The following is a 15,767-nucleotide window of genomic DNA, read 5'->3' as shown; positions in this document are numbered from 1 at the left end:
TTCAAGCCCTTAGAACAAGGGTCGGTGACCAAGACAAAGGTTGGCCCCTAGACTGATGCTGGAGCTGGCACCTTGGTCCCCTCCCTGACCTTGTGTCATGGCTGAGCACGGAGCTCGCGGGTTGAGCAAAAGTTCAGTGTGACAGCACCACTTTGCCTCTTATCCTCAGGGATTCTAGATGAGCAGAGGTCGCCAATGCTGAATGTTGGCATCCCACAGAAGCCAGGATTCTTAACAGCATGAAGACTAAATTCTTAGAGGGTTAAGTCCCTGGGGGCCATTTGTAGTGAGGAGATAGGATTACTCAGTGTGATAGTTTGAAACTGGAACTGAGAAGATGACGTCCTTAGAGTTAATCTATTCCTGTGTGTGCAAACCTATTGTAGGAGGGTCCTTTTGATTAGGTTCAGGTAGGGGACCTTCATTTGATTAGATCACTTCAGTAAGGCATGACCCAAGTGGATCTTAATCCTTTTACTGGAGACCTTTATAAATGGAGGAATAAAAAGCCACAGACACAGAAAAAAGCGGCAGAGAGAGAAAAGCCTCTAAAAGCTGAAATCAATGGACCTGGCAGAGAGAAAAGCTACAGATGGAGCAGGCTGATGTTGAAAGTAATGAGGCCCAGGGGAGAAGGCAGAGACTGAGCCTGGCAGAAGCCACCATTGTGCCCTGCTACGTGCAGGGAAGCCAGGACCACCAGCAGCCAGTCCTTGGGGAGGAAAGTACCCCCTAATGAAACCTTGATTTGGTCATTTTCACAGCCTCAGAACTGTCCACATTAACCTAATAAATTCCCATCAGAAAAGCCAGTCCAGTTCTGGTATATTGCTCTCAGCAGCATTGAACTAACTAAAACATTCAGTAATTTCCTTTATGTATTTATACATAAGTCAGTTGCTCTTTGTTAAAACAATTTGTCCTCTCAACTGGGTTGACTAGGCTTCTTCCAAAGTTGTTTACACTATTCCCTCACACAGCAACATTATATTTGTAAATAGCTGCAACGGGAAAGATTTACTTCCAGTACAGTCTCAGTGATTATAAATTTCCAAGTTAGAGGAATCCGAATTAACGAGGGTTTTGGGTATTTGGGAGATGCCAGTAACTAACTGGCTTTCCACCTTCTTGTCTACAGATTGAATGTTTCACCTTTTTTTTCCTGGGATATCTTAATCATTTGAATTGGTAAACCGAAAACTCTTGGTACTATTAGTGTCCCTATCCAAGAGCACATTACTGGAGAGCTTAAGGAAACCTGACTTTAGTTCTAAACCACCCTGCATATTCAGAATGATGAAATTTAAAAGTGCATGGGCTCCTGAGTCAGAAACAGTTGACTGGAAGACCTACTCAGCCATCTGCTGGCTGTGTGACAACATATGATTTTCTTAGCTCTTCTGAACTCCTACAATTATAACTCGCTTTTAATAAGCTTGGCACCATGCTCAGCACAGGGTAGGTACTCAATAAGTGTTTATGAGTGGTTGTCAGGGAGTGGCATGGGCCCTGGAGGTACATATTCTGCTCACTGTGATGGAACCCAAGGCAAACCAAACTTCCAACTATGTGATTAGTGTTCTACTGTGGCACCTGGGTACATTTCATGAAACAACTACCCTGGTTATTCCCTAAGCAATTACCTTTTGGCAACTACTTCATGGAGGTTAACTGATCAAAAGCATTAATGACTGACTAATGAATACAGAGCAAAGTAGTTGGAGTTGGTTGCAAGCTGCCTCCTGTATAGAAAGGAGAAATCCGTCTTGGGGCTGGCCTTCTGAAAGGCTTTGATAAAGGCCTAAACAGGTGATGTTTACAGACTTAGCACATTTTCCCAGAAAATTTCCAAATTAGTATGCCATAATTTTCAGTTAGGGAAGTTAGAGCACACCTATACTAAAAGATTATACTTGCTTCTGTGTAATGATCTCTTCTATGGATTCAAACAAACTACTTTAGTAATCATGTTTTCTTCTTATTTGACCTGCATAAATCCTAGAAAATATAAAACTTTCAAATGAAACTATATTTTACTTTGAAAATTCCCACCATATCTACAAAAGTTTCAACCAAACATGCAATAAGAACCCAACACAATTTATCAGCCAGAAAAAAAAAAAAGTTGTGGGAGTTTAATATTTACACCATATTATTAATTGGCACACTTTACTATAATGCAAGTTATCATGTAAATAAGTCTTTGGATGCTTTTTCTTCAGGTTCTTAAACATCTTTAAGCTACAAGTGGTATTGGCAACAGCAACTTAAACTGCAGATGGGAGAACAGAATTCTTTATTTGCACATCCTTCTCTTCATATGTATGGATGAAACAAACTAAAAAACTAAGCTCGTTGCCAAAGCTGCATCAATTAAATGTAGGTTATTCATTCTAAGTTTATCCCATGGTTTTATCAAAGTAGTCAAAAGTGACTACTTAGTTCTTTATTCACATTGGGTAACATTTGCCCATGGCATTAAGACAAGCTTCTGGAAGGCTAAATTTAGTTTGGTGGTTTTGGGATGCATGAGATTATTTTGCCCCTAATTTTAAATTGGATTTAAGCTTTCTGAGATTTGAAAAATATGTGGGCAAATGTAAACTTATTTTCCAATACCTTAAGCTGTCTTTGATATACAAGAAAACAGAGATATTGGGAATCCACTCTAGTATACAGGGAATGAATGAGAAAAAATGTAGGGAATTAATATGAAAAAAAAACTGAAAAAAGGAAAAACAGAACATGGTTCTCCAGTGTAAAGAGAAAGAACAAGTTATTTAAATCAATATAAGAAGCGCCATATTAGGCTGGTTTGGTATCTACTGAATCCAACACTATATATCTGCTAGTGGCATCACACATTATATTATGGTAGCATGTAACTCAGGGATATAAGCTGGAAAAGATGAGAAATATGTTCTAAATGTTGACCATGAATTCACAGAAATCTTGAGTTTATTTACATATTCAGCTAGTATCACTCCTGAATAAAAATTCCCTAAGTTTTTTATAAGTCCTGTTCCTTCCTGCCATGGGTCCTACGTTGACTTCTTCCAAGCTTTTGGAAATGGCCCTTGGTTTAGTATTCTGGGATTTGTTATGCAACTCTCAAAACCCTTCTTGATTTTATAAATTATGTTAATCACCTCTATACCATTATCTCTCTAGATGGAGAAATCTTGACATCTTTGTGTAACTCCTTCACATCTTGCTATGCCACTATGCCTTTCTTGAAAAACAGTGATCAGATTTTTATGTAATATTAATCATGATACACAAGAGTAAATTCATGTAACTGCTATGGTTCACTGTCCAGCATTTGTTTTCATTGTTAAGCTAACCTATGAGCAGACTTGGGTCCCAGGTTTCCACAGCCTGTTTTGGAAATCATCACTTCTTACTCAAAGTCCTTGTTTATGAAAGTACAAAGTGGATCCCTCCCAACTCCCCACAATATGATTGCCACATAATAAATTTCCTCCCCGTTAAGTCAAGTGTTGTCATCTTCCTTTATTTAACATTCTTCTAACTGAAAAAAAAAGCAAATAATTTCATTAGGAAAATCTTCTGGAGTACATTTATAAAAATTTAGAATCATAATGGTCCTAGCACTGATGCCTGATCATCATTATTCTAACTGAAGAATTGTCAGCTTACCTCTCCCCTTTTTTTAAATTATTCTTGCTCATTCTCTATCCATAACAAAATAACAAAGTTACTCTAACTTCATACTTTTTTGGACCAATCTAATTTATAATTTAGCTGTTTGCTTGCTTGTACCTTCATTTAATCCACTTTTGGGCTGGTACTTACAAAAGGAATTTTAAAGGTTTTAACAAATGTTTACTGATTTTCCTTTGTCCACAGACTCATTACATTCCCAGATCACATTCCCAAATTAGTAATCCAAAATTTCCCCTTAGAGAAAGTACAGCATATATATCCCTAAAGTTTATACTTGTTCCTGTTCAATTATCTATCCTCTCTTACAGATTCACCCCATCGCTAACTGTCCTGCCAAAATGAAGTGAGAAGTTGAACAATTACCTGGTGAATCTGATAGACACAGATGGCTATTATGGATAATTATGGCTCTCTAAATCTCTCTTACTCCATATCAGGTTTGCTGAATTATATGGATAACTGCCTCTACTCTCATTTCCACTTGCCTGGATAACATCTGCTTTGATAAGACATGTGAGGGAAGGGAGGAAAGAAAATAAATTGGTAAGGTGCTGTAGGAAGAGTTTCAAAATAATTTTATTTGGCAGGAAGCACAGAAAAAAAAAAAACAGAGAATCATGGATGAGATTTAGACCTATCAATTTAGTAACTGATGGAGATATTATTAAAGATATTTATTGGAGGACTGGAACTAAAGCATTCTATGTACTATTATCTTAGATTTTTTCAATTAAAATTTTAAATTTAGGTACTCTAAAATTATAAATTATTTTAGTTGGCTTATATTACTATAATTACTGATACTTAACGAAAGACTCTAGAATGATATGAATTTAAAGTGCATCAATGCTTTTTTACATTGGTCTCTGTATTTAATCATTAATAATTATTTTTCAAATGAGATGTAGAAAAAAAGTTCAAATCTTCATAGCATTAAGCTTTTTATTATTTAAAAAATATCCATTTTAATATACCTTCCTTGCTTGGTAAGGATTTTAATTATTATAAGGTAATCTATTTTAAGTCAATATTCAAGGATCATTTATTTTTCTTTTATGTGACTGTAGTTGAAATGTGGGTAAAGAGAAGGCTAAGGTTGAGATGAGCCTATCTTTCCATTTCAGCTGCCACCCTCTACTCACAAATATTCCATGGTTCTCTCTACATGAAGATAATAAAAGAAGTAATGAAATCCAACAGACCATAGGATATGGATATGGGTAAAAATAATACAGATTTCTGTTTCTATCCAAGAAGGATCAACTGTTGCAGGAAATCCCCTCCTGTAGTTAACAACTAGAAAACTAGAATATATTAGTGTGTATGTATGTGTGTATGTATATACCTACAAGTGCACACACACACTGTTCAGACACTGGGAAGACTGGTAGAGTTTGATCTTTGAACAAAGGGAAAAAATTGAAGTGAGGTCTACAATTTTCCAGTTAACTGCACTGAATCTGTTTCTAGACAACAGCACATAGAGAATTCAATAGAACCTGGAAGGAAGCCTTGTTGAATTTAGGACACATATAGGTCTTAACTGTGATCAAGGCAATTTACAGGACAGAGTTCTGGAGAGGAAGGAAATAGCAGAGGTTTCCCTATAGTCTTTGGCTGAATACCCACGTACGTATACCTGGGGTGAAATTCATGAAGTCAGAGAAAAAAATACTATGAAGCAGTGGGTTGAACAATTTCTGGAACACACACAGGGCTGAACATAGTTTATGCTTGCACCATCAAGAAATGATGGACCTTCTAATATATGGGGTGCAAGGTAGAATCTGCAGAAGGGTTGAGCCTTAGTAGTGAGGTTGGAGAAAACCCATAATAAAGGCAGCACTGAACTTGTCATAGCAAAACTTAAGAGCCAATTTTGAAAAAAAAATAAAACAAATTGTCAATTAACTTAAATGGATCTCATAACAAAGGGCAAAAATCTTTATAGGAATACAACAAAAGTCATCATTCATTAATGTGAAATTCACAATCTTTGATATCCAATCAAAACTCAAAGGCATGCAAAGAAGTAGGAAAATATGATCCTTATGTAAGAGAAAAATGAATCAGTAGAATCCAACACAGAAATGAGAGAGAAAATGAAGCTAGCAAACACAGACTTAAAAATGTCTATAATGTAAAGGAAAGTTACATTTTGAGAAGATATTAAAATAATAAAAATACACAAATGGAAATTATAGACTGGGAAAAAACTACATTTGAGATGGAAAATATACTGTGTAAGATTAAAATCTGGTTAGACATGGGGAAAAAAAAACCCAGTAAATATGAAGACATAAGTACCCAATATAAATATAAACTACTGAACACAAAGCAGAGAGACAGAAAAAAAAAAGACTTGCAAGAAGTAAACAGAGCACAAGAACCTAGATAGAGGTCAGTATAAAGTGGTCTGTACATGTATAGTGAGGAGTCCCATAAGGAAAGAAAAGAGAGAGAAGAACAAAAAATGAGAAGAAAGAATGACTCCAACTTTACCAAATTTGATGAAAACTATAAACCCCAGATCTGAAAGGATCAATGAAACCCAACCAGAAACAACATGGAGAAAACCAAACCAAGACACATCATAATCAAACTGCTAAACAACGGTGATAAAGACAAAATCTTAAAAGCCGAGAGAAAAATGATAAATTCCAGAGAAACAAAACTGACAGCAGACTTCTTGTCAGAAATGATATAAATGAAACACAACGGAATGAGATATTTAAAGTTCAGAATGGGAAAACTATCAGCCTTTCAAAAATTAATTTCAATTAATCAATATTCAATTAATTTCAAAAATTAAGATGAGTGTTCATCAACCAAGAAATTGGGTGCTCTTCCCCCAGAGAATCTTTGAACAATTAGCAAAATTTAGCAGAGCTTCCTTCAAAACTCTGGAAAACAGTTAAAAGGTTGTAGTAACTAATAAATGACAAAACAAGAAAAAGCAGCTTGAAGTATGGTAGGCTTGTGGTGCCATTGCTATCCCCTCTCCCATGCCTCCCCGAAGCTGACTGGAGGCAGCCTGGGCTGCCATTGCGGATCCCTCACCCTGTTTCAGAGGGAGCAGAGCAACTCCTATACATACCAGGGTTCTTGTATGTCAGTGTCAGTCTATCTATGGTAGAATGAAAGACTGAACATGTTTTGAGCTCACCCTCCCAGAATTTGGCCTGAAGGCAGAGAAGCAGCTTGCAGACAGCTAACAATGTAAGACACAATTAATTTGACACGATCAGCAGCAAAGTATTAACTGCTTTAAGATATACAATAAAGTAACCGGGAGGGTTACTCTCTTCAAAAGGATATTTCAAAAGGAGCAGAGGGGACAATCAGACTTCTGTAAATGATAACAGTAAAATTCCTCAGACCAGAAATAAGCACAGACCCAGGAAAAGAAGCCAGATAAGCCAGAGAGGGCCCTGTACTTTGCATTCACTTCTAGCTGATTGTCTTGATAGGAGGGATAGTACCTGAAGTAAACCCAGCCAAAGCACAGCCAATTTACAAAAACTATGAAAGTTAATTGTTTACTTTTGTTTGTTTTTGTTAGCTCCTGGCACTCAAGGGCATCTCTGTCTTATTATAGCAGGATATAAACTTAAGGAACAAATAGCCCAGGGAATAAATCCCTGAGTTAACACTTTAAAATATTAAAATGTACAGTGAGCAACCAAGATTACAAGACAAAGAAAGAGGAAATGATGGCCCATCCAAAGGATAAAGATAAAAATCCAGAAGCCTTCAATAAAGAGGACCAGATTTTGGACATACTAGACAAAGACTTTAAAAAATGATCCTTAATATGCTCAAGGAGATAAAGGAATATATGGAGAAAAACTAAAGGAAATGAGGAAAACAAGAAGTGAACAATATAGGAACTTCTTTGAGATTCTAAATAGGAACCAAACAGAAATAATGGAGTGAAGAACACAATAAGTGAAATGAAAAATTCCCTAGAGAGATTGGCGATGGCAGAAGAATGAATCAGTGATATGAAAGACAAGGCAATCAAAATGATTCAGGCTGAGGAGCAGAAAGAAAAAGAATTTTAAAAAGTAAACAAATGCTAAGAGATCTGTGGGATACCGTCAAGTGTACCAATGTAAGCATTATGGGATCCCAGAAGGAGAAGAAAAAGAGAAAGGGGCAGAAGAAATAGTCAAAGAAATAATGACAGAAAATTTCCTAAATTTAATGAAAGGCATAAATATGTGTATTCAAGAATACCAACGAACCCCAGACAGTATAAATTCAAAGAGAACCATGCCAAGACACACAGTAATCAAACCTTTCCAATTCCAAGGACAAGAAGAAAGTTCTGAAAGCTGTAAGAGAAAGAAATGAGTGATGTACTAGAGAATCCCAGTAAAATTAAATGCCAATTTTCACCAAAAACCATGGAGGCAAGAAGGCTATGGACAAAATATTTACAGTGCTGAAAGACAGTAATTGAAAACCAAGAATTCTGTATCTGGGGAGACTTTCTTTCATTGTATTGTATTTTTTGATATGTAACTCCACTTTTTAGTTCTCACAGGTTCTGAAATGCAAAGACATAAACATAATGATAAATCCACAGTTTGGAAATACAATGTACCAATCTATAATTTGCAACAAGTACAGCAAAAAGGTGGGGGGATAGAAGGGTATTAAAACAGTACATGTGTATGCTATTGAAGTTAAATTGGTATCAAATCAAACATGATTGCTATAGACATGGGATGTTAAATTTTAGCCCCTTGGTAAACACAAAGAAAATATATGAAAAATATATTCAATGAGAAATGAGAAGGGACTGAAATGGTACAATGAATTTGTATTGAAATGGTACAATACAAAAGATAAATATGAAAGCAGGCACTAATGGAAGAATTGAGGATCCAAAATAGGAGCAAGACTTAAAAAGACAAAATATCAAAATGGCAGAAGCACAGCATTATCAGTAATTGTTTTAAATGTAAATAGATTAAACACTTCAGTCAAAAGGCAGAGATTGGCAGAATGGATTAAAAAAGCATGCCCCAACTATGTGCTGTTTACATTAACTCAGCTTACATTCAAAGACATAAGCAGGTTGAAAATGAAAAAAAAAATGTGGAAAAATATATCTATTTACCATGCAAACAGTAACCAAAAGAGAGGTGATATACCTATATTTCTGATATCAGGTAACATAGATGTTAAGTCAAAAACTGTTATGAGGAACAAAGAAGGTCACTATATACTGTTAAATGGGTCAATTCAACATTAAGACAAAACAATTATAAATATGTATACACCTAAGGACAGAGCCCTGAAATGTATGAAACAGATATTGACAGATTTGAAGGGACAAATAAATGGTTCTACGTTAATAGTAGGGAACTTCAATACACCTTTTAAAATACTGGATAGACCATCTGGACAGAAGATCAATAAGAAAATAAAAGACTTGAACAATACTTCAACCCAACTAGACCTAAAAGACATATATAGAACATTTCACCCAAGAGCAACAGAAGACACATTCTTCTCTAGGGCATATAGATCATTTTTGAGGATAGACCACATGTGAGGTCATAAAACAAGTCTCAATAAATTCAAAAATAGTAAAATCATACAATATATTTTCTTCACCTACAATGGAATGAAGCCAGAAATTAATAACACAGGGAGAACTGGAAAATTCACAGATACGTGGAAATTAAACAATTTACTCTTAAATAACCAGTGGATCAAAGAAGAAATCACAAGGGAAATTAGGAAATATCTTGAGGCAAATGACAATGAAAACACAACATACCAAAACCTATGGGATGTGGTAAAGGCAGCACTAAGAGATAAACCTATAGCTCTAAATGCTTTTATTTAAAAAGAAGAAAGACGTCAAATCAGAGACCTAACCTGACAACTAGAGGATCTAGTAAAGGAAGAACAAACTAAACCCAAAAGCAAGCAGAAGGGAGGAAATAACAAAGATTAGAGCAGAGATTAATGAAATAGAGAGTAATAATAAAAAAAAAAATAGAAGGAATCAACAAAACCTAAAGCTGGTTCTTTGAAAAGAGTAATAAAGTCAAGAAACCTTTAGCAAGAATGACAAAGGAAAACAGAAAGAGCCCACCAACAACTAAAATCAGAATTTAAAGCAGGGCACAGAAATAAAAAGGGTTATTAGAGGATACTATGAACATCTGTACACCAACAAATTAGATAACCTAGATGATCTGGACAAATTCTAAGAAACACAAACAATACCTCTGCTGACTCGAGAAGAAACAGATCTCAATAAAGCAATAACTAGTAAAGAGATTGAATCAGCAATCAGAAACTTACCAACAAAGGACCAGATAGCTTCACAGGTGAATTTTCCCAACCCTTCTCAAACTCTTCCAAAAAACTGTAGAGGAGCGAACAGTCCCTGATTCATTCTTTGAGGTCAGCATTATCCTTTAACCAAAGCCAGATAAAGATACCACAAGAAAAGAAAATTACTGACCAATATGCCTTATGAATACAGGTGGAAAAAATGCTCAACAAAATGCTAGCAAAGGGAATCCAACAGCATGTTAAAATAATTATACATGATGATCAAGTGGGATTTATCCCAGGTATGTAAGGAGTGATTCAACATAAGAAAATCAATTAATGTAATACACCATATCAACAGAATGAAGGGAAAAAAACACATGATTATCTCAATTGAGGCAGCAACGATATTTGACAAAGTCCAGCATCCTTTCTTTGTAAAAACTCACAGCTAACATCTTAATGGTGAAAGACTGAAAGCTTTCCCTCTAAGATCAGGGAGAAGACAAGGATATCCATTGTTGCCTCTGTCATTGTGTTGGAAGTTCTATCCAGAACAATTAGGCAAGAAAGAGAAATAAAAAGCATCCAAATTGGAAAGAAAGACATAAAATTTCCCTATTTGTAGAAGACATGATCCTATATACGAAAAATCATGGAAACTACAACAAAGCTACTGGCACTAATAAATGAATTCAACAAAGTGTCTGGGTACAAGATCAACATGCAAAAATCAATAGTGTTTCTATACATTCCTAATAAACAATCTGAAGAGGAAATAAAAAATCCACTTAAAATAGTAACTAAAAGAATCAAATACCTAGGAATTATCCTAACTAAGGAGGTAAAAGACTTGTACATAGAACACTAAATACACTGCTAAAAGAAATCAAAGAGGACCTAAATAAATAAATTTGTGGCCATGAATTAGAAGACTAAATATCGTTAAATGCCAATTTGCCCAAAGCAATTTACAGATTCAACACAATCTCTATAAAAATTCCAACACCGTTATTTGAAGAAACAGGGAAGCCTATCACAAATTTATGTGGAAGCCCTGAAGAGACAAAGTCGTTTTGAAAAAGATGAAGAAAGTTAGAGGACTCACAGTTCCCAATCTTAAAACTTACACCATAGTACTGGCACAAGGATAGGCATATAGACCAATGGAATAAATTTGAGAGTTCAGAAACAAACCCTCAAATCTAAGGCCAACTCATTTTTGACAAAGGTGCCAAGTCCACTCAATGGGGAAAGAATAATTTCTTCAAGAAATGATGTTGGGAAAACTGGCTCTCTACTTCTAAAGAATGAAGGAAGACCCCAACCTCATACACATGAAAATGACTTCAAAATGGATCAAAGACCTAAATAGAAGAACCAGAACTATAAGTCTCCTAGAAGAAAATATAGAGAAGCATCATCAGGCATTGTATTAGTCAATGGTTTCTTAAACATCACACCCAAGGCACAAGCAACAAAACAAAAAACAGAAAAATGGGATCTCATCAAAATGAAAACAAAAAACAAAACCCAACTTTTGCATATCAAAGAACTTTATCATAAAAGTAAAAAGACAAACTATGTAATGGGTAAACATGTTTGGAAATGACATATCCAGTAAGGGTTTAATCTCTAGAATATATAAAGAAATCCTACAACTCAGCAAAAAAACAACAACCAAATTAAAAAATGGACAAAAGACTTCAATAGACATTTCTCCAAAGAAGTTATACAAATGGTCAAAAAAGACATGGAAATATGCTCAACGTCATTAGGTATTAGGAAATTGTAAATGCAATCGAAACCACAATGAGATGACATTTCACATCCATCAGAATGGCTACTATTTAAAAAAGTGTAAAATTACAAGTACCGGAGAAGATGTGGAGAAATAGAAACACTCTTTCTTGATGGTAATGTAAAATTGTGCAGCCACTCTGAAAATCAGTCTGGTACTTCCTAAGAAGGTCAAAAATATAGAATTCCCATATAACCTGGCAATCCCACTTCTAGATATATGCCCAACAGAATTGAAAGCAGGTACATGAACAGATATTTGTGAACTAATCAATGTTCATAAGGGCAGTATTCATAATTGCCAATGATGTAAGTTACTCAAGTGTCTATCAATTGATGAGTGGATAAGTAAAATGTGGAATATACAGATAATGAAATATTATTCAGCTATAAATAGGAATGAAGTTCTGATATGTGGACAACATGAATGAACCTTGAAGTCATAACGTTGAGTGAAAATAGCCAGACCACCAAAGTACAAACATTGTATGATCTCACCAATAGAAAATTATTTAAACAAGCAAATTCATAGAGTCAGCATCTAGAATATAGGTTACCTGGGGCTGGGTTAGGATGTTAATGCTTACATTGTACAGAATTTCTATTTGAGCTGGTGGAAAAGTTTTGGTTATGGATGGTGGTAGTGATGGCAGTAAACACTGTGACCATAATTTACAGCTCTAAATTATATATTTGAATGCGGTGAGAAGGAGAAATTTTAGGTTGTATAGATGTTACTAGAATAAAAATTGAAAACGAAACAAACAATAGGACTATCGAACACAAATAGGGAACCCCAGTAAACAGTTGAGTATAGTTAAGGGTACAATTAGAATGATATGCTCTCATTAAGTGTAACAAATGTGCCATATTAATGCAAGTTGTTAATAAGAGGGGGTATATGATAATTCTGGACTTTCTACATGACTTTTCTTTAAGCCTAGAACTTCTGTGAGTAAAAAAAATATATCAAGGTCAAAAATATTTTCAGATAAGCCAGAGCAGAGAAAATTTATTGCCAGAAGATCTTTAGTATAATAAATATTAAAGGAAGTTTCTCAGGCAGACAAGGACTTGATATCCAATAGCAATTTAGATGTATAAAAAGGAATGATGAGCATGGACATTGTTAATATATGGTGCAGATAAAATATACTTTTTCTTATTTTTAATCTCTTTAAAATACATTTTACTAAAACAAATATAATAACATTATAGTGTGATATTTACAACATATGTAGAAATGAAGTGAAATATATGTCAATAATAGCAGAAAAAGAGGTGCAAGAGATGATATGAAAGCACTCCTTAAGACTGACTGTCATAAGATATATAATGGGATTACATTTAAACATTAGACCACTCACTAAAACATCAAAACAAAGAGACACAGCTAATAAGTTAAAATAAAGATAAAAAGGAATCATATAAAATATTCAATTAATCCAAAAAAAAGCAGAGAAAGAGGTGAAAAATATAAAGAACAGATGGGAGAAATAGAACATAAATAGTAAGATGATAGAGTTAAGCCCAGCAATATGGGGTAAATCCATTAAATGTAAATGGTCTAAACACTCAAATTAATAGGTTGTGATTGTCAGATTGAAGCAAAAAAGTAAGATCTAATTAATGTTGTCTACAAAAAAAACTACCTTAACTATAAAAACACAGATTTTTGAAGTTAAAAGAATTGAAAAAGATATAGCATGCATATACTAATTAAAGCTGGAGTATATATGTAAATATCTGAAAATGTAGAATTCAGAACAAGAAATATTACCAGAGATTAGGAGATATATTCCATAGAAATAAAAGGGTCAATTTATCAAGACACAACAATCCTAAATATGAGTATGCATAACAACTAAACTCCAAAATAGATGAGGCAAAAAAGTGATACATCTGAAAAGAGAAACAAACAAATTCTCTTACTATTTGATAGAACAAGTAAAGAGAAAATATAAGATGCAAAAGACCTGAACAACCAAATTAATCAACCTGGTGTATTTCTAACAAAGGCAGACTATATATTCATTTTGAGTGGAGATGGAATAAGATATATCATATCCTTCAAAATAATACATGCATGAACAAATCTAGAAGTGAAATCATACAAAATATTTCATCTGTGCTTAACAGAATTAAACCAGAAACCAATAGAAGAAAGATGCCTGAAAAATACTATATGCTACATGATTGATTCCATATACATGGTGCTCTAGAGAAGGAAAAATTATATTGATAGAAAGCAGATGAGTAGTTGCCTGGGAGCAGAGGTGTTGAGAGAAAAATAACTGCAAAGAGGCATGGGGAATATTTGGGGGTGATGAAAATGTTCTCTTGAATGTGGCAGTGTTTTCATGGCTATAAACATTTGTCAAAACTCACTGTACTTCATGCTTAAAAGAGGTGAATTTTACAGTACATAAAATATACCTCAACCTATCTTGTTTTACATATTATATGCCCAGCCTGCCAAAAAAGATTTATGAACTCCAAAAAAGAAACCCTGGTTGAACATGGCTGAAAGAGGGGCTTCCCCAGGTATGCCCCTAAGTAAGCGTAAGAGGCATCTGAAAGTGGTGTTAGTAAGGAAGGGTCTTCAGGAGACACCAGGGAGCATTACTAGGTTCTTCCTCAATCTCAGATCTAGGCAACATGCAAGGGCCTTTGTGTTCTCCTTAATCCTTTCAATATTATCCTCATTTTACAGAGGAGGAAAACAAATCACCAAGAAGTGAAGATGGCCACTTGACAGAGTGCCACCTTGATTGCAAATCTCAGGCCCTCTCCATTTACTAACTTACCTCCTGGGAGGGTTGGAGTCCCCATTTCCAGAGGGCATGCCAGGGACTTGACTCTGTAGTCTGGTCCTTCTCTAGCTTGGGGAAAGAGGAACACTCCCCTGGAATACCTGGATGCATGTTCTAGACTATCCTTTGCAGAGAAGATTCTTAAGGGGCAAAGACAATTTATAATCTAACAAAGAGCATCTCTCTCTCTCTCTCTATATATATACGCTCAGTGCAAATGCATTTGGCCTTCATTATATCTCATATTACTGCAGCAGAACATTAGCTGATTGCTTACTGCTGGGCAAGCTCTCCACTTGCATATCTCATTAATCCCCATTTTACATATGAGGAAAGTGAAGTTTAAGGAGGTTAGTAAACATGACCTTGGTCACATAACTTTAAACAGGAAAGTCAGGATTTGGAACCAGGCCTACCAAACCTCAAAGCTCACAGGCTTGATTGCTACATGACTACAGTATCACCTTCTGTATTCCATTTACCAAGCACTCTGAATCAGTAAGGATGTGCTTGGAGGAAAGTTAACATGTTAAAGAGCAAGGAAATGTATTAACTCAGTCCAGAGGCAGGGAAAGCTTCAGGGTTGCCTTCATCACGGATCTCTGCCTCCGTTTCCCTGCAGCTGTCTTGGCTCTGCCCTTTCTCTGCCTCGGCTTTATCTTCAGGTTGGTAGGGAGCTGGACGTAAGAGCTCAGTACCAGTCGGTGCACACTCCCAAGTCTGGGGGACAGGGGGAGAGAGGAAGCCAACTCTTTATGACTCTCCCCATACTTGCAACTACCCCCTTCCCTGAAAATTAGCCGAACAAGGTCACAAATTCATTCCTCAACCATCTTACCCCACTCTCTTGCTTTAGACCAAATTGCAAGACATGCTTGAGAATATATTCATCTTCCACATTCCCTTCTCTAGTCTTTATCATGATTTTTTCCTAATGCAATTACCATTCTTTTATGGATTCTTCTGAACCATGTATAACCAAATCCGGAGGCTTTTTTTCAGTACTTCCTCCCTAATGAGGTTCTATAGTGATCATTTAAAGGAAATACACAGTCTGATGTACCTTATGACCTCTTCACCATGATGTAGACTTTCTTCTTTTCTTTCTCCTCCATCTCTTTCTGAAATAATCTCATGTTCGGGAAGACTGTCCTTTTCAGTTTCCTT

General features: G+C 35.4%; 1 protein-coding gene across 1 annotated transcript in view; it reads right to left on the bottom strand.

Moving 5' to 3' along the window:
* Positions 1–15,767, bottom strand: part of NCKAP5 (NCK associated protein 5) — a 1,037,301-nt gene that overhangs the window by 65,725 nt on the left and 955,809 nt on the right.

This window comes from Dasypus novemcinctus, chromosome 7, assembly GCF_030445035.2.
Source record: "Dasypus novemcinctus isolate mDasNov1 chromosome 7, mDasNov1.1.hap2, whole genome shotgun sequence".
Lineage (NCBI taxonomy): Eukaryota > Metazoa > Chordata > Mammalia > Cingulata > Dasypodidae > Dasypus > Dasypus novemcinctus.
Note: the sequence above shows the minus strand (reverse complement) of the source record. Positions and strands in the feature narration are given on the sequence as shown.